At 41.6% G+C, this 18,875-nt stretch overlaps 1 protein-coding gene across 5 annotated transcripts in view; it reads left to right on the top strand.

Moving 5' to 3' along the window:
- The window catches only part of emid1 (EMI domain containing 1), a 40,662-nt gene that overhangs the window by 11,791 nt on the left and 9,996 nt on the right, over nucleotides 1-18,875 (top strand). The gene's annotated exons all lie outside the window — the stretch shown is intronic.

Raw genomic sequence — 18,875 nt, 5'->3', positions numbered from 1 at the left:
CTCCCCGGGTTCAGTCACCTCTTCCCAGCCAAACTTTGAATGCAACAATTGCCTCTGCTTGTGCTGCGAGTTTAACCGCTACATTTGTTCCCATCTGTTCACGTGGCGTCTCATCCAGATGAGCGGTGCTGATGGTTGCGATTAGTTCTGGACGAAAAAGGCGAGTAAAGATGATCTGCGGCCGCGTGCTTGAGTGCTCGGCTTTGAATAGTCTCCAGCAAAGATAAATGATTTCACTTCAAGGGCCAGACGAGAAAGAGTGGAGCACAACACTACGTGCCTCTAAAGCTCAAGTGACTGATATACTTTATGAAGCTGTTGGATTACATGGCGAACAAAAGCGGGATTTACAGGAAGTGCGAGGAAAAATATAACTACAGGATTGTGTGACTCTCCAGGATTTCCACCGTGCCAAGTATCAAATCATTCAACAAACACTCCCAAATTTGTGAATGAATCTTTGCCCAAGGACTGTTGGCCCAGTTGACATCAATGAGATGATCTGTCTATGCAATGATGCTAATAATTGCTCTAAAAATACTGTCGTCCTCTAATTGCTTGGAGATTAAAACTTTACTAAGTCATATTCCATCTGGAGCATTTTCAAGTATTATGAGTCCAACCCTGGAATCTTTGCTGCCTGAGGAGCTTTTTATTAACCACCTTGACAACTTCAAGTATAGGTCCAATAACAAAACACCACTCAGATTTAGGTCATGGAGCAGTTCCTCTTAATCATGCCCTTCAAGGTCTCACTGTCATTGCTCACATGAGAATCGAAGTCCCGAGCAGAACAAGGGGAGTCTCCAGCCGGACCGCACCCCCTCCAAGGACTCCACATAAGTCGGGACCTCGACCCTTCACACACATAGCTCTTTCTTAATGTGTCTCCATCTGTTGGAATAAAAGCTTAGAGCACAAGTGAGTGAGATTCCAACTTTTAACTGTACTGCGACTTTGGAGGAAGAATTTTTGCCCAACTTGCAATGTATGACCTCGGGGAAACTTGCCATCAGGAGTTCCAGTGTGCTAATTTACCCACTGTGCAAAAATAATGCTAAATTCTTGTTGAATCATTCTGATTTCACTTTTCTGTAATGCTCACTTGTTTTATGCATTATTTTAGGGCCACAGTCCATTTCACTATTATGGGGGTAATCCCACCACTCTGTTATGTTTCATAACAAGTGAAAGTACCATTTGCATCCATAGACCATGTGAGGCATGCCCCATTAAGCAAAGTGTTTGTTTCTGCTTTGCTCTTTGGCATTTCCTCGGGTCATGTCCTTTTTTTTTTTTTTTACTTGTACAAATTAGCCAGTGGCATTGCAAATTGCCATGTGCAATTTCATCAACATCTAGTTTGCAGAGCATGGCACTTTCTGGCACCTTCATCCTTGGAGGGACATCTTGTTTTGATTACCTCGGGGGAGCGTTGTGGACTTTGTGTTTTAGTGGCCCACGTTGTTGCGGCAGTGCTGCTATAAGACAATGTTGGGGGGCCCTGCGAGGTGATCTCATTAACTACAGGACGTACCCTTGAACCTCTAAACCCAGTGTTGCATTCCGCCCTTTCCACTGCCCCCATGGGACTCATCCAGGGAGCTGCACCAGGGCTATTGTTTTGGTTGGACCTACGCCACGTCCACAACGTGCAGCCAGCATTGTGCCTGATGACCTCCTCCGCCTCTATCAGCACCATAAATAAAGTCCAGAGCATGTGTCTGCATGTTGCTGCTTCCCGAGGTGATCATGCCAACTCAGTCACAGTATGAGGCCAAGCTGGAAACACACCTTCAGAAAAAAATACCTGTTCCTATCAGCATACATCCACACAAAGAAGGATGCTCTGCATGCTCGTCAGGGAGTTAAAAAAAAAAAAAGATCCAACACAAGACACAGGCATAAATTTTGCTGCCTGTGTTTTATCATAAGCACACCCACACACGCGCGCTCATGCACACACCAGCTGCATTTGTTCTGTGACACATTGGCAGTAAATCGCGGCTAATGTGCCAAATTTGGAGCGCTGTCCTGTGGATGAAACCACGATGGACAAAGATTATGTCATGCACTATTATTTCTCTTGGCAGACCTTCACGTTCTGTCCAAACTGTGAGACACCGCGCTGCACACTTATCACCTAGCTCGATCCAACTCTACGACTGTAATGTTCCGTACGCAATTTGAGGTAAAAGTGGATGAAAAACTTTGTTGGTCTAACTATAATTTGGTGCTCTGTTCTGGACCAATGCAATTTATGTCTGCTACATTGAGAATTATTCACCCATTTGGTCTAGGTTTATTTCACTTTTCATAATGTCAGAAATAATAATAATAACCAGGCAGAAAAATATTCACTGCAGATGATAAAATGCAAGAACGCGTTTGCCAAACCAACAAAGAAACAGACAAACAATATTTTGAAATAAAAGATTAGATTTAGTTGATTTTGAATAAATGACATTTATCATGTCTGAGGAACACAGCCTTTGTTCCCATAACCAGGGCCTGACATATTTACAACATTAGGTGATGAAGTATGTCAAAAAGTAAACCTTGCAGCGAAGGATCTGGCCCTGAGCTCACAAGTGGTTTTCAACTTATTTGGGCATTAACTATCATTATGTCCAATTTAGACATTATGGCTAACCTTAGCTAAGTCATTTAATATGAATCCTTCACTTTCCCGTACAAACAACTTGAGTGACTTGGGTACACAAAGACCTGCTAGAAGAGCAATACAAGATCTCCGGCCAGATGGAGACAAAGACAAAACGGAAGGTCTTAAAGATGGAGTTCTTTTGTTATTCCTTCCTTGCTTGTGCTCAGAGCGAGTTCTTGAATATTCTAAAGCGAGAATGATGTCATTCTACAGGTGCCAATTCCTTCAAGATCAGATGTTATGTTTGGACTGTGAGGGACGCCTTATCCTCGCAAGGTTCATAGGTATGGTGGAACCTACCCCAGCTGGCGTTGGGCACAGCCGAAATAATAACCATAATTAAACATAAAAGGCCAATTTTATCAAATGTTTCATTACAAATGAGATATAAGACTTATGCAGTCTTTAACTGTCCCATCCTACTGGATAAAATTGTCACTGCAAATAAACAATTGGAAGTGATTGTTTGTTTAGAATAATAAAAACAACCTTATTCATTTGATTTTGAGTTTTAGCAATGTCCCAACAATTTATTTCAGGGTTTGGGTTAGCTTCGTTAGAAATGGGGTGAGTACACTGTGACCTTAATTAATTATGGAGTATCAGTAATTCAAAGACAGCACCGTCAACATTTCAAAAGATTGCCAGAGATAAAAGTGCATGTATTAAATAAAATTGTCACCATTACCATAGTTTCCCAGACTTTTGTTTTCTATCTTCTTATTTTGGCTCCCAAGCTTATCTTGGAGGCCAGAGTGAATCCTGTCGGGAATTCAAAGAAGTCATTTGAAGTTAGAGTAAAGACTTTGACCCATGTTCTCGCTTGAGCTTTTTTTTTTTTCATAGGATAAGAGCTGCTCATCCAAAAAAAAAAAAAAAAACCCACTTCCAAGCTAGTACAATAGCACATAGTCTCCATTGCCTCTCCGTTTTGACACAAGCGGTATATACACACATTTTCAAAAACCTTTACACTACCATTTGTAGCCATGAATGATTTAGTTACCCCTCTACTGACTCATTTGCAGCATTATTCCAATATTAATTCGCAAAGAAAAGCAGAAACATGATAGAAAGTCTAGTCATCACACAAAGGTAGAAAGCCGAGGACTCGGTGTGCTTTTTGGGGTCTGGCGCTGGAAAGGCTGAGCCAGTTACTCATAGTTCAAGGAGAATGGGTTCTGGAAGTCCAGATCTGCATTGACGCCAGCCTTCCTTCGGCACGGCCATTACATACAGCTGCGAAATATAAAGATGATTTGTTTTGTTTTGTTAATCTATCACCTTGTTTTCTCATCTTCATCATGTCCAGGTATGACTTGGAGACATATGGTCTCAAGTGTGTGTGATGCGTATTGCGCTTTATAACCGCTCATTAATCCAATATAAATATCTTTTTATATAGTATGAGGGAAAAGGCTCACATCGTTTGTACAGGCAACACTAGACCCTTCCATGACACTCTTATGACTTCGACATCCCAATTCATGGAAAATCACGAAAGGCTTTGCATAAGCGAGACGGTTGGTTGCATTATGTGCGCTTGTCTGACATAGTGTAGGTAATTTGTAATGACAACCAAGTTGGGCAGCCAGCAGCTCTCTGGCTGCTAAGAAGCTTGCTGACAACTGGAAGGCTGAGAAGGAGGTGAATGTTGGATTGGAGTTCTCCGTCTGTCATCTTCCACGTTACACATCGACACTCCACTGTTATTACGCAATTGGCAGGATTGAATGAATGACACACAGACTGATGGATTGCAGGGACTCGTAGTATGGAACGGATGGATGGATGGATGGATGGATGGATGGATGGATGGATGGATGGATGGATGGATGGATGGATGGATGGATGGATGGATGGATGGATGGATGGATGGATAAATGCATGGATAAGTGAAATAAGGGATGAAAAACCATCACTACTCTATAGATGGACGGAGGGGCGGACGGGTGGATGGACGGATGATAATTGGAGTTTGAAAATGAGTCTTTTGTGACACTTGTCCTGAAACTTTACTGATATAATTTGTATGTATAAATAATAGTAAGGATTTAACTCTCATGGCCTCATAAGGATGTGGAGGAACTCTGAGCTGAAACAATAAAATAATAATAATATATAGTCATGTGCAGTTTTATGCAGATGCAGCACCAAAGTATTTTAAACACAGCATGTGACGCAGCTCATTCTTTGAGGACAGTTATTTTGTGTCGATAGCGTAGATTGTATTTGGCTGGAGAAATAATACACTCATTTGTTTTATGCCAAATTCTTACCTGCTGATTTGCCTGCTCTTCATAACACACACTGTCTGATAATGCCACAGGAGAGGAAGACACACACACTCGTGTGTTTACAGGACACTTAAACACTTTGAGCATGGCTTCAGACATATGTAGTTGAGTTAATCCAAATGTCACCACCAGCCGCCATGACTACAACTTTGTTGATAATTAATAGCAAGTCTCTTGGACGATGTTACCGAATATGAGTGAAACCCCAAAATTCTCCAAAGAAGAAAAAACTCCCCTTTTCTTTCTGTCGATGAAACTTTGATAATTTATTTTGAGCTCGTTGACTAAATGCAACTGCCGAGTCCTAAATTATGTTTGTTCTGATGCAATAATGAAATCACAAAGCCATCTGCAATATATCTGAGGTCCTAAGCGCTTCCAAATGCTGGGGGTTTTTTTTCTCATGCATCCTGAAGCAGTAAAACAATTAAACAAATACAAAAGGATCTAAGTCAAGTCATGCTTTTACGTACAAGTGACTCTTGTTATTCCCCTTGGAATTGGAATGTGAGTCACATTGACACAAAAGGGCCAACTTTCTAGTGTACAGTGTGTTCCTTTTGTCACCTTTTTGTAATTTTAAAATACTCTGCAGCCAGGACAGCACGTTTTTTTTTTTCTTCTCCCTCTTCTGATTTTCATTTTTTTGTAGTGGAATTTGGAATAAGTATCACAAAAAACTAAAGCACACTTGCGAAGTCACTCCTTGTGAAATCGATCTACCAAATAACTAAAGGTTCCTTCCCGTGCTCACCTTCCGATGTGGTTATGATCGTAAAACAAAATTCAACCTGTTTTATATTTCCAAATGTGATGAAAACCTTTTTTTCTTCTCCTCATTTCTGATATTAGGAATCTGCCCGTTGCATGTGAACAAAGCAACTTATACTCATGCAGGGAAATTCTGGATGCTACAAGAGTGTCTACTGTAGAGTTTTTCTTGGACTTTTTCTTTGCCTCCATCAGCACTTTCTCACACTGTGGGTGTGAAGGAGTGTAGGGAAGACTGTTGTTGTAAAATGTACTGGGTGCCAGCATTGGGGCGTTTGGAGAGGGGAGCTGGGGTTCTTTTGTAAGCATGCCACACCGTGTCCGGCTGGACGGTCGGATGCCAGACCCTCACGGCCCTGCACCCATCGCGCGCTCTCTTTTATTAGCTGACACGGGCAGCATGATTGATGGCGCAGTTGTTAGCTTCTCATCTGGCCTGTTGTTTGTCCGCGATGAGGAGGCGTTGACGGCTCAGCTAAATTTTCATCTGTTTCCCCGCTCGGCTGCTCCTTGTGTAATCTGTTTCCAGTCCTCTGCATGGCACCCTCCCCTCGCGCTCTCTGTGTTTGTGTGTATTTGTGTGTTCTTTCATCATGGTGCGCATGTCTTCACTCTGTCAACTGTGGACATGTTGTCCTGATAAGGCCTACATTCTGGTGTGAAGTCAGAAGGATAAAGAGGATGAAGGGAGTGAGAACACTTCCTTCCGTTATCTCCTCTCCTTCTGCCTGTTACACTGGTCAAGAATTTCTTAAAAAAAAAAAAAATGTAACCAGAGATGCAATAATCTGGTGGGGTTTTTTTTTGTCCTCTATCGGGTTTTAATAATAATCATAATAATCATAACCATAATAATAATATGTTGAGTTGGTTGGGCAACAGGTGGAATGTATTTTTTAAAACGTTATAGCTCAAAATTACAATAAATCCATATTGTGTAAGCTTTCTATAGGTTAAACTAAATCAAAAAATGAAAATGTTTCCAAATACCGATTTCATAGCAAAGATGAGAATTTAGCGATGAAAGTGTTTCACAGCTTTCTTAGCCATTTGAGCAAGGAATCAAATAACAGTGAGGGAGAAACAATGTGTTACCAAGCGTCTTCTTTGACTGCATCATCAGTCTGGTGTGCTGCTGCCAAAAATGAGGCAAAAAAAAAAGCTTCCCTACATCTGTTCTACAACTAGGAGCACTCCTTCTTCAACTCATAAATCTCCCTTTGAAACAGAAAATGCCCCAAGGGAAACCACTGTTGATTTTAATGTTTGGCCTCAACTATTTTGTGTATTATTCATCCTATTTGGACTTGTTTAATGGATGTAATCAGGAAAATAGACAAAGTGCATTTTATCTGCATGTGAGCAATAACAGTTCCAGCTTTTTTCACTTAAGTCTTTCCGTTGTGTCACATTTGTCACGTACATATGCGATAAAATCTACATCAAAAACGTTCTTCAAAATGTTACCTAAAAATGGTCACAATTAAGGCAAACAGCTGCATATCAAAGTTAAATTGCATGGAAGCAAATCTCAAAATACTGCCGTTAAAAAAAAGTCAATATAACAAGAAAGACTTTTAAACAGCATTTATTTTATTTTCAATTACAAAGAGACCAAGCAGTTTATTTTTGGATTTTGCGTTTGTTGTCTTTTCATTGCTTTTAGCTGCTTTTGCCACATCAATGCCTGACCAAACACTCCACGACCCTCATCTCGAGCCGTAAAAAAAATATATATCTCCCTCCCCATCCCCTGTGTCTGTGTTTTTTACTTTATCATCCCTTTGTTGAGCACAGAGAGCATGCGTACTTATCTCCAGTGGTGCAAAACACAAACACACCAAGTCCCTGCATGCACCAAGGCCCACTTTCTTCTCAGAGGATGTAGACATGAGACAGAACCTCACGTTGGAGAAACATTTGCCAGACCTGGGGTGTCGTCATTTCGGGTTTGGGTGGCTGCTTGTGTGTGTGTCCAGAAAAAGCAGACATGGAACATGTAGATTTAAAAGGACACGTGTGCAGAGGGTATATGAGGCTTACAATTGGCTGTCAAGTAAAATAGCCTTCCACATGTGCAAAAAAAAAAAAAAAGAGCAATAATAGGACGGAGAAGATAATCCAGACCCAACAAGTGGGGCGTTTTTTTGTTGTTGTTTTTTTTGTGCAGGCCCAAGCCTGTTATCATGATGTTTATCTCCAGGTTACTGTGGTAAAATCCCCCGGACATCATTGTGCTTATTTCCTGGGGGAACATGTCTAGTGAGACCAAGTTAGGTTAAGTACTTGTCATCACCACTGAGATGCTAGAGATAGCTTCCCAAATTCCTCCATTTGCGTAATTAGTGTCATCCCTCGCACATAGCTCCTGGAGCCGGGTCACATGCACATGAAAGGAGATTGCGGTGGATTACCGACAAACACGTTTGTTGTAACGGGCTAAAGGTCAGATATTAGACGGATCTGCACCGCTGTTCAGAGGTCACCTGAGATCAGGTTTGTTTTGTCTGTAGTCTGCTTTAATGGATCTAAGATTAGCCCTTGTAATGACTGTGCTGTGGAAACCAGGTCCAGATTGTGAAATTCATTCTTGAGGCTTCATTTTCATTCCCCTAAGCACTTTATTGTGATGGCCTGTGTCATTGCCACTTGAACTTCGATGCCGTCCATCAGTGAGCAGATTGACAGTGAGTGCTGTGTTGGATTATGGCAAATTTGACCCCCACCAGGTGCGACTCGCATTTTGACCGTGGTGTTCTATTGCACGGTGCCACCCGAATGTTTTGCAAGCTGAGCCTGAAAAAGTCAAGTCAGCTTTGATCCCACCCTGCGGCCCTGGAAGTAAGTGGGGTCTAATCCCCCAAAAGCCTGAAAAAGACACAGAGGAATGCCTGGCACACAGCACACCATTCACTCGAGGATTAAACTCAGCTCAGCATCACACTCTTACTTACCTCACTCCCGCTTCTTACTTATACTCGTGCAGTGTTTTAGTGTGTCTGTGCACTTTTACACCTACTTGTGTGTGTAGACGTACGTTGAACACTGGAATTATACTATATCAGGGGCTGTACATTGTTTTCCCACTCTTGGCCACATAGAGAAAAAAATTCAACAAATGCTACGTTTTTTATTAAATAGGCAGGTGTGGGCAAAGTGGTTATTATATTATTTATTTATGAAGTGCTATGTTCCAAAATGCTATCAATCGGTTTTCATTTTTCAGAGAAAACAATGACGTTTTTTTGTTTTTTGTTTTTTTTTAGCCAGGCCTGTCAATGTTACAAATGTTAATTATACTTCTTAATCAACTCATTAATCAGTCAACGGTTGACTATCTTTTAGTTCATTTAAATCTTTATTCTTTAATTGGAGTCATTTTCTATGCCGCTAAATTTGTCTAACAGATTTCAGACGGGCCTTATGTTCCAGCATGACTGTATGCCAGTGCAAAAAAGAATCAAATAAAAAGAAAGAACCATAAAAGCATGCTTGGTTGAGTTTAGTGTGAAACCACCACCGCATCAAACAATCCAGTATTTCGGATCTTTTTGCCTCTCAAAATTTCCTCTTTATGAATAGATGGATGGAAATGTTCTATAAAGTGGAAGCTATTATAGCCATGAGAGTGGGAGAAGGGGATTATAATAATATTATAATACTTAAATGTTGATCCTGACAGTGTTTTCATATGTAAAAGAGTCATTCCGTTGATAATATGTTATTCAGTGAATCGGACTTGTCTCTGATGTTTTATAATCTCATAAACTCACTGTTATTCTTAGCAAGCGCTCCTCATGGTTTTCTGACATGTTGTTGTCGTGTCTTAAATGAGCCTTCTATTTGGGGAAAGGAGCTGTCTAAATCAAAGAGCATATGAGAGCTCGTATGTTTAACAATAGATATGACATGGCTTAAATCAAGCCCACAACAAAAGATTCGCCTCGCCCACTTGCAGAATGTCGGACACAAAGACAGCTATGCTTTGATCAGGCGGATTTTTACTCTGCTTAATTAAAACGTTCACGTCGGGAGTTGCAAAACGAGCTTCTGCGGGTTTAAGTCATTTTCAATATTGATGCACACATACTATTTTTAAAAATAATGTTGGCAATATGTATTCTTATCTTACAAGCTTTCATAAACTCCTCAAAACCAGGGTTATAATTAGCTTCTCATCTCAAAGTAAATACAAGTGGATGCTGAGATTTTTTATGGGGGGGGTCTAATGTTGGGGGAGTTATTTAAGATACCGAATGCCTCTTTCCCACATCTGCAATCTGACAGCAATTTCAGAAAGTGTCATTGGACATTTTTCATCCAGACAAATCCCAAAGCAAGCCCCAAAAACGCCCCTCTGGAATGATCCAAGGGGAAAATAAGAATTTAAGTGTTATACGAGATGTTCCCTCAATAGATGACATATCCAATTGTGGTGGAATTGGGCAGTGTTGTCCAAAAGAAGTTAAATCACGAGAAAAAAAAAAAAACATGACACATACGTGCTGTTCTCAGTTCATTTGGAGGCATGTGAGAAGAAGCAGGTTTGCGGTTTGCGATGAAAGCACGATTGTTCATTTATTATACGGTCCTGATGACTGCAGTTTGGCAATCTCCTTTTGGCTCAGGAAAGACGCCCGCAATCTCTGTCACACAGTGGATGTGCTCCCCGAGCACTTTTGTGCTCGGTTGCCGTGGATATGTCTGCACATTCGTCAGAGACGACTCGACTGTTTCTTTTGTTTGCATGGACAGATTTCGCTTATTGACAGCCCACTCCAATGTTTACATGCGTGCATGTCATATTACAAGACAGGAGACATTGTAAGTGTTCAGAACAGCCTTGGACAAATAAAGCCTATTCCAGCGGACATGTCCTTCAAACAGCGAGGGGCCAAAGATTCCCTCAGCCACTTCCTGAGTGTGTACAGCAGAAGACACGGACCGTGTTGGGATGTAAGCTTCACGGATTGGGCCATGCTTGGCTACAGCTGAGGACACGAAGCATGGAGAACTTGTCAACCTCTGGGAAGTAATTGGGGTCAGACGAAAGGGTTTCTTGGTCAGGAGTTCAGCTACATAGTTTCTTGAGAGCTGTTTCCCGGAGCAAAGGTTCATAAAGAATATAATGGCATATCAACAAACAAAAATGTTACAAAAAATGGACTGATGCATGAATTATGTTGACATGCCGTCTGCCATCTCGTGGAACATTTAATTGTGCTTGTCATTATACATCGCTGGCATAAATAGTTTAAAATGTAATGCTAACCTGGTTGATCCCCCTATTATTAATGACTCCTGAATTAGATGAATTGAGTCCACCACAAAGAAAGACCATATTTAATGCAAGCCATCACGATTTTTGTCGTTCTAAGGTATCATTTTATCCTCTTCTTGGCTTTGGTTTTCAGATTTGGAACTTTAGACTTTTTGTGAAATATTATCTGGTACCATATAAAAAAAATGGTGGCTATGCTTTTCGATATGTTGGAGTTTCTTCCACTCTACAAGTACAGCTGTTAAACAAATGTGGTGCCATTACACACAATATCTCCCTTTGAGACGTAGTATAAAAAGGGCTAAAAATAATACACTCTTGTTATACAAAGTGCGAGAAATAACGATAACACGAGGCTTTAAAAGAGCACTTGTGCAAATAGTAAATGCCGCTATGTGAAATCGGGGATTACTTGCAACATTTTAGGTTACACTGAAACATTATTTTTTTTTGTTCAACTTTTGGCCTGATTATCACCTGTCAGGTTTCCAGACTATTTGTGTTCCTTTCACCATTGACTTTCATAGCCAATATTGTCTGTGTTTCCAGATGGCAGGACTAACGATGAATGATGAAATTATGAACCACTATGAAAACAAGAACAGTTACAGTAAAACACAACCAGCTACAGCAACATTAATTTATATAGTTCATTATTTTAGTCCCAGAGTGCAGCTGCGAACAGCCCATCTAATATTTCAACAGCAAGAAATATATTGTTTCTGTGCGTTTATTTTGGACGTCTTTTTCTGCTCGGTGTTGTTTTTCGAGCTGTTGCGTGTTGGCCAGCTGTGGCAGCGCGTTGAGGACAGAGGTTTCAAGGTTGCGGTGTGTCGGGAGTGTTTTATATAGAGAGGTCACCCGCGCTAAGCCTCCTCCCTGCCACACCAAACCAGCAGTGGAGTGTGTGGTTTCTTGTTTTCACACACATTTTCCAAGTGGCAGTTGGATCACAAAAAAAGGGAAGAGGGTCTCGCATCAACGGAGACCATGTCCACCATGTTTTTTGAACGAGAGGGAGCGCATCACAGAGTGAACGTTTAAGGTCGATCGGGGTCACATCATTCATCAGGTGTCCGTCTGTCTTAATAGAAGTGATGTGTCGTCGGCCCGTCACACACTTTTATTAGACATCTGCTCCTTTCGAGTGCAGGAAATGTTTGAAGACTATTGGATTGGGTGGCGGCAGCTCGTCCCACCACAGTTAAACGTAACTTTGCAATTCAGCAGATGTGCCCACTGCTAACTTTAGCCACTTTACGTGGACCGCATGTTTGTTTACATGAAAAAAATGGTCTCTATGTCACAGCTTGTTTGTGAGGGAGTGACTGGAGCAAGTGCAGGTCCTTAAAAAAAACATGTCCTTAAGAGTTTTGCATTTGATGTAAATGCCAGAGTCGCTGCTTTGGCTAGTTGGTGCTGTAATGTGCATGCCGGGTCAGTTTTGTTTTCTTGGGTTTTATCCCAAAATTTCCTTTAGATACCACATCCAGGTGCACATTGACTTACAAGTGCCCCAACTTACAATATGAGTTTTTTGAGTTCCAAGTTTGCTTGAAAAGATAAATCACGAGCAAGCTTCAGGTTTCTAATCTTTTTAGTGTGTGATGCGACTCGAGTCATAAATAGTCAGATATTATAGGAAAAGATTCACATTCTCACTGGCATTGTGGTGCTTCACTAAATTCCATTCAGGCAGTGAGTGTTCACTTAAATTTCCACACATTGACACATGAGTGTGAATTTATTTGGTTGTCTCTTTATGTCCCCCGTGATTGACTAAGCTTCTTTTTACAACTTTCACAGTAGAAAATTGGTGCTAACATCGCTAGCCTGGATAAACTCACTCTAATCATTTTCCATCAGTGTGCAGTTAAAGCAATGGAAGAATCTCCCTCCTGTTTCCATGTCAGTGTCATCCTGATTTGATTTATTCTGACTAAAGGAGGTCTGCGTTGTTGTAGAACAAAGCTGATGTCATGTTTTTCTTCTTCAGTCAATTCCAGAGAATCGTGAGGATTCTCAATGAGCCATTCATGACTTATTATTTAAACAAATCCCTTGGCTGTTTCATAAATCCATCAGGCCACCTATCATAAAAGCAAAAAGAGACCACCAACATCATGAAGAAGTTTCATGCGGCCGTATAATTTATTGAGCTTTTAACATTTTGTCATTTGGATTAAGAATTTGGGAATTCAAGCAAATTCTGACTTTGAATCAGCTCACTGGGTTTGTGTGATTATTCAGAAATTAAGCACATTAAACCACTAAGGCTATTTTTTTCCTGTTTAGGAATTCAAGTAAATATCTATAATTGGATGTATTAATCAGATTGTGCTTTACTACCATTTCATTTTTTTATCACTCACAATAAGGACGATATTTATATTTTATGATATAATTATTGATGCGATTAATTTAGCGCCGCTTTGGCATAAATCTTACATTGGATGCTGACTTATAAATTTGTTAAACTGAACAATATCGTCAGACTTGCATCCGTTGTTGGTTGAGATGGGTCATGAGACAACATTTACTGTCTCTCATAGAAAAACAGACCACCACCACATCGTCACACCCCAAAACGAGCCAAAGCATAGGGGCTGGACTACCTGCTTAGTAATTAGAGGGGAAGATGTTAACTGTCTGCAGCGCTCCTTTTTCCCATGATTAGTATCATTTGCAGGTATTCCCGTCCATCTGGCCCAAAGCTTACGGGGCGTTTTCCCCTGATGAAACCCTCTGCTGAGGAAGTGAGAGAATTAGGGGTGAAAGGGAAAGATTTATGGAAGGCATCCTGTTCAGAGAGGGTCTACCTAACCCACAGCTCCTGTCTGCGAGTGCCAATGGGAACTCATGTCTGTAGGCCAAACAAGCACGGCTGTCAGCAGTCAGCCCACTGGTCTGACCACCAGGCTTGGGGCTGCTCTGTAATTACACACCACAGCGTGCCGCTTGGAAGGGGAGGTGGAACTGAAAGCCTGTCAGTGCCGTCAGCATCACTAAAGGCATGTGTTGGAAAAACAGCCAGCGATGGAGAGCGGGAGACTGAGAGGGAAGGTGAGGTAAAGATGTCTGGGTTTAGGTGGGAAGGCTCCTCTTTCCTGTGAGAGATTACAGGGTGCGTGACTTTAAGCACATCTGCATGGTCTGGACATATATGAGGAATGGGACTTATTTGTCCAATAGCCCAGAGTAGGATCATATTCACTTTTGTGCTGACCAAATGGGTGAAACCTTGACCCACAGTGGTTCATGTGGACCTCTTAAGTCATTATTTGAGCTAGACATTTGACATACAAGGTTTGGAAAGATCATTTTATTTTCCAGAAGCAAGGTCCATAAAGAAAGAAGGACCTAACCTCAAGTATCATGAACGTGGCAAAGCCAGTATTATTGACCTCTCCCCCAAAACGTCCACAGATGCACTCTAACATCTTGTAGGGAGTTTTCGTAGAAAAGCAGATGCTTTGATTTACCAATTAGATATTCCAATAAATGGCAGGGATCAGGGATGGGCAACTTCAAGGATGGAAGGTGCCACCATTTTTCATCAGTGCTACTTTGGGGGGGAGGGATAATAGTGTGTGTTTGGGGGGGGGGGGGCATAGAGGAGCACGCACTTCTTAACCAGATATATGAGAAAAATGCCATGTGGACAAAATACACACATCTGTTTCTTATTGAATCATGCTCAAAGCATGTATAAAAGATCCAGAAATAACAATTATTATGAAAAACCTCTGTGATGCATTGTGTTTGTTTCTTGGGCACTTCTCTCTTCTTCATTCTCTCATATGTGGGGCCCGGGAGGTGTTGCGTAATTTCTGCAAGTGGGTGTCTGGGTGTGAGCAATGACAAACAGCAGCAATGAGCAGCTCCTGCGTGAGTATGCTTGTTGTGTTTGTGTTTTATTGTCCTCCTGCTTTTCAAAACTATACAGAAGTAGAGGAACACCTGTTCATTTGTGTACTTGTACTTTTGCAGTGTTGTTCATACGGACTCATCAAATCTGACCTTTAAAGGTTTTGTCAAGGCGGAGTTGTCTTGACTCTTAACCGCAAATACTTTTGAGGCATTGTTTGCAACCTTGAGCATCCTTTTTACCAGATGCTGCCTTGGCTCAAGTGTCTGTGCTGCTTGATGAGGTGAGATGTGTGTGCTGTAGGTGGGGACCTCTCTGACCCGCCATGCTCTCACCTCAAGGTCTTGGAGACTTCCTTCGCAACACCTCCTCGACACTTGCAAAGCAGATCCCATGCAGACCTCCGTGCCCACTTGTTTTCCAATACAACTTAAACGTAAGGTATCGGTTTAGTTGAACTTGAATTTTCCTTGGGGATCGATTATGAGACCCCCTCAACTGTAATTACAGTGAAGCCTATGGAGTGTGTGGGCTAGAACCTTTTCTCTGACTAAGAGGAGGTAGAGTTGCACTTGTGGAGGAAGCGGATGACGAAGTGTGTCAATCACCTAATTTAAAAAAAGGGTGTTACCATGGGAAAACAAAATAAACACTAAAGTTCAGATGTAGGTTTGCAATGTACAGAGCAGTAAGCACTTGATAAAGGCTTTTTTTTTTTTAAGTATAAGCATAGCATAATACATAAATACAATCGCAAAAATCATTTCAGGGAGAGCTCGATATATTTTGGAATGTCTCCCGTGTCAGTTTTTGTAATAAACACCAAAAATGTTGAATTGCTTTGAATTCAATTGGCTCACCCCAACAAAAAACAAAAAACTGCAGCATTGTTGATACAGTATGAACACCCACAGAGCAAAATGATAGAACTGTCAAAAATTATATAACATAAATTCAAGGTGTCCCAAAAGTCCCTACCTATACTCTTCTATTTTGGTTCATGCAGTGATACATGAAGACAGTCGTGAGGCTAACAGCATTTGAGAGCTTATGCGATTTTTGTTGTTGGCAGTTGGCCCAATTGTGCAAAATATGCTGCCTGGCAAGAGATTCTTCGATACTTGACGGTAGTTTGACAAGCTTTATGACCACCACAATGCTCCATGGAAAGTTTCTCGAAACAGGATCTGTTCTTGACCAACCATAGGAATGGAAAAAATAATCAAATCACTTTACAGTAATTGTTTACAACTGAATGGAATATTAATGCTGGAGTTTCCACCCAACGACGTGTTGACCAACAGCGACCACTCTGCATGCCATCTTATCGATGCTCGTTTGCGTCCCAAAAGAATAAGATTTATTGGTTATGGGGTGTGTCTATAACTTGGTGCATAAATAGCGCCAACCCAGGCTGGTCTGTCCAAACTAAGCCTAATAAAACCTCAGTTGAGTGGTAAAATAATTTCTAAAATAAACCCAGCAGTCCGTTTGCGATCGATCCAATGCCCTGTAAAGAATTTAAATGACCTGGATGAATGAGAATATCCACAAGCACATCATTTGGACTTTTTTGTCCCTTTTAGAACTGATGACACAAAGTGTCCACGAAGCATTCGGATGTACTTTGTTGTCACTTTGCTCAGCCCAGTTTGTCCTAGTTAGAAAAGTTGTGCTTTCGGTTATTAGTGTGAGTGTGGGAGGGAGTGGGGGGGGTGCCAAAGCAATGCTATTCATCCTGTCTGGTGCTGTGCAGCGACAGAGACAAACACCCTCAGCGCCCACTAATGATGCTGCAGCGCTGAGCTCAGCTAATTGACCAGACAGAGATGGATCAGGAACTTTGTGCTCTGCTGTGTCTGCGAGCTGTAATGTGTGTGTGTGTGTGTGTGTGTGTGTGTGTGTGTGTGTGTGTGTGTGTGTGTGTGTGTGTGTGTGTGTGTGTGTGTGTGTGTCTTTGTGCAATCACACTGTAGCAGGACCAGTGTGATTGCGCAAAGAGGGACACACGCTTACCCTTTTACGATGGATCACAACAATCATCCAAACTTTCAGCGAACTTGTGAAAACAAGCTAAGATCTGCCATCAAAAAGTTTATTTCAAAAAACTCTATTTCGTGTATGAATACCTGCTATTAGAGAACAAGAATTTTTGCTCCGCTACTGTACATAATCTCGGTTTTTATTGAATACATTTTCACCAAAAATGCGACTTACATTCTACTTATTGTCCGAAAAATATGGTGATTGTAACCAAAAACAAAAATGCACGAGGCTCGGCAGGCCTATTAGTGAGATTCTGACGAAACGACCTTCTGACCTTCATCTTCAACTCTAAACGTGATGTAAGGCAGCCCACATGCAAAAGACTTCTGACTTTTTAACAAGCCTTCTGAGGTTTGATCATTGAGGCAAGAGGAGATATTCGTTAAAATCGTGTTGCATCTTCATATAGGCTACAACGCACAATACTGTACAGGACATCCTTCTCATCTCCATCTAGATTTTGTAGCCGCAGAGGAAGACATAATTCAAGGAGTGTTTACAAACAAATGACAAAGACAGCATGTGCAGCAGAATAGGACACGCACGACCCAGAGGCAGGATGGCCTCTGGCCCACTGAACTCTCAGCAGGGCTATTCCGCTAATGAATAGCCCTAACTGGCTCACTCATTAGGGCCCAGTGCACCGCGAGGGCAAGAGGCCAAATATATTCACACATTTATTTGACACCCACCCCCCGGTGGGGCAATTAGCCCATTGAGAAGCAAACATTGAAAAGGCATGGTGGCATCCAAACAATGAAGATGTTATGGTGTTGGATCCCGTGTGAAGCCTCGGAGGCAGGAAGGACCATCCTGCCTTTCATTGAACTCACTCAGGAGCTGGCAAAGAGATTTATTTCACCTTTGAAGATAAAGAGACTGAGAGTAATTGTGTAAGAAGAAGTGTGTAGGAGACATTTGTCCTTGTGCCAAATCTAGCTTATGGCTCGCACAATAACCCATGTGTGGGTGAGGAAATTGAGGCTCGAACTCGAGAGAAAGAGAAGTGATGCTTGCGAGGGGTGATGTCTACATTTCCTGTCCAAAGCCCATTTTTGGTAATTAAAACCAGCCATCGCTTGTGGATAAACACACGGTGCGGTGGGTGCGTCACTGCAGAATGTCCAACGCATCCAAGTTTGTGTTTGCCTTGACTGCCACATTCTTGACATTGATATCTAAACACGGAGAAGGTTGCCACATTTTCGACAAGTATCATAGCGCTTAAATCCATCTTTGCCTATAATCCTCAGAAAGAAATACCCACAAGCCAAAAATCATAAGCAATCATAACCACGCTTTGGAGTAATCACTCAAGATGTTATGCTTTGCTGCATTAAGTTCCCAAATGTTTTTTTCCTGTGGGACAGTCAGTCCTACTTTTCATCTCCTGTGTTTTCACTAGCGAGAGAGACAGTCGATTGTGAAATGTTACATTGCAGTAACACGTATTGTGACACATGACCTTTGCAACTCATAGCTGCAGGTGCTTTTACTTTTTTTTTCAGTGCTGGTGGTGACAGAATGCAAGGAAGTATTACTTAATGAGGTGCTTTGGTAACCGCTTGTTTGTAGCACGAGCACCTGGCTGGAACAGATCCAGAGTAACAGCGACAAAAATGTTTGACGGTATGACAAAAGCAACTGAAAACATTCAGCACCCACAGATACAAACTCCCACAGTTCATAAAACCAAGGCAATGCAGAATGCAAGCTCATTGTCTTGGCACAAGCAACCTATTGTTTATTCCTTCTCTCCCATGGCTTCCCAATGTTCTGCTGACTACTCCACACAAGGAACAATACAAAAAAGGGAAACTTGGCAAGGGGCGCATTGCGCACACAGTTGTCTCTTTCAGAAGTGGCTGCGAACAAAAAAAAAAATGGCAATGATTAATGGATGAAATGGTCTGAGCTGTCGCTTGGATTGAGTTCACAGCCACCACA

This window comes from Syngnathus leptorhynchus, chromosome 4 (genome assembly GCF_054491065.1).
Source record: "Syngnathus leptorhynchus isolate UIUO chromosome 4, UIUO_Slep, whole genome shotgun sequence".
In the NCBI taxonomy this organism is placed as follows: Eukaryota; Metazoa; Chordata; class Actinopteri; order Syngnathiformes; family Syngnathidae; genus Syngnathus; species Syngnathus leptorhynchus.
The sequence above is the reverse complement of the archived record's forward strand: the minus strand, read 5'-3'. Positions and strand labels throughout refer to the sequence as shown.